Here is a 1,850-nt window from a genome sequence, read left to right as displayed (position 1 = left end):
CTTTGTCTTTGGATTTTGTAAGTTTTACTATAAAGTGTTTAGGGTATTCTTTGTATTTATTCTGCTTAGGGTTCATCAAACTTCTTGGGTCTGTGACTTGATTGATCAGTTTTGGAAAGTTCTTGACAATATCTCTTCACATCTTGCAGCTGCTCCATTTTCTCTCTCCCCTCATTCTGGAATTTCAATTACACATATTTGATCCTAGCACCATGTATCATTAGCTTCTTACACCTTTTTTTATATTTTCCATTAGGCTTTCTCTTAATGCTTCAATGTACATCATTTCTACTCATCTTCTAAATCACTAATTATCTCTTCTGTTGTATCTAATCTGTTATAAACACAGCTTGTTATTGTTAGTTTCCATCAATTTAATTCCAACTCATGGCAACCCCATGTATGCTGAGAAGAATTGTTACCTTTCAGAAGCAGATGGCCAATGCCTCTGAACCACCAAATTTTCAGCTAAAAGTCAAGCACTTAACTGTTTGCACCACCCAAGGACTTGCATAGCGTTAATTTCAGCTAAGCACTTTTTAGCTCTAGCATATTATTATATGATTTTTAAAATAGCTTCTAGTTCTCTGATAAAATTCTTCATCTTTTATTAAGCATATTAGCCACAGTTATGTTAAAATCCTTGTCTGATAACTCCATGCCCTTTGACTTGGTTGTTAGTCATTTGTTCCTGTTTCCTACCATACCTAGAATGTTTCATTGTATGCCAGAAAATGCCTATGAAAAAGTACAGAGATAATTTGAGGCTCTGGTGAATGATATCTTACTTCAGAAAGTGTTTTGCTTTGTGGTAGGCAGAGTGAAGAAAGAGCACCTGAGTTCATTTGAGGTTGAGGAATGTGAAGCTGATCTTCAATTCCTTCTTAAGGTTGCTTCACTTTTGGGTTACCCTAACTGTTAAGATATAGTTAGTGCAGGATTCTAGCTGGAAGTTTGGATGTATAACAAGGTTCCTCCTCTTTAGAAGACACTGAACTCCATTATTATCTCCTCAGACCCATAAGACTTCCAAAATTTCTGCTTGGTTTCCCAGTCTTTTGACCATTGCTTTCTGCTCAGCTTGTTAATCTCTCATCTCATGCAGCTTGTATCCGTCAAGAGGGAACATGTAACAAGATTGTGGGTTCACATCTTTGGGCTTCTGCTCCCTCTAAGACCCTGGCTTCTTAAGTTCTGACTGCCTTGGTAGCTCTTTGATGTTCTCAAACCCATATTGTTTAATTGTTGGTCATGGTTGTTTGTTTTTGTCTTTACCCAGTTTTTCTGGTTGTTCTCAGTGGGGATGTTTGTTTGTAACATGTTTCTCTTCCATTTCAGAAAAGAGAATCTGAAGCACAGCTGTGCTTGTTCCAAAGTGGCATTCCCCACAAAACTCCAGAACACAGAGTCCCTGGGAGAGGATGTTTCCTGGGAAAGAATCCACAGATCCCATTTGCTTTACTTTAAGCACTTGCCAAACAATCACTGTACCTGATTTGACTTGCCAAGGTTTGAAGCTGCTGCTATGATAGCATAGCTGAGCAGAGAAGAGGCCTGTCCAGTCTAAACATTAATCAGAATGTGGGTGACTATGTGTGGGCAAGGATGATGAGCTCCCTGAGCTGGTACTCTACCACACAGTAGATGGTCAACAAATGTTTGTTGAAGGGGAGGACTTGTTTGTAAAAGTGCATGAGCAGGTATGAAAGAGCTGACTCTTTCCTACATAGTAGTGATTGATCATACAGATTTTCCCCACTTTATACTATACTTGCATTTCAGTCTTTGGGTATAAATAAAACTCATTAATCAAATATATCAAACAAACTCCATTTAAGATTTTGTAACAA

Source organism: Orycteropus afer, unplaced genomic scaffold, assembly GCF_000298275.1.
Source record: "Orycteropus afer afer isolate SDZICR_OR568_19922 unplaced genomic scaffold, OryAfe1.0 scaffold00288, whole genome shotgun sequence".
NCBI classification, from domain to species: domain Eukaryota; kingdom Metazoa; phylum Chordata; class Mammalia; order Tubulidentata; family Orycteropodidae; genus Orycteropus; species Orycteropus afer.
This window is presented reverse-complemented; position numbering follows the sequence as displayed.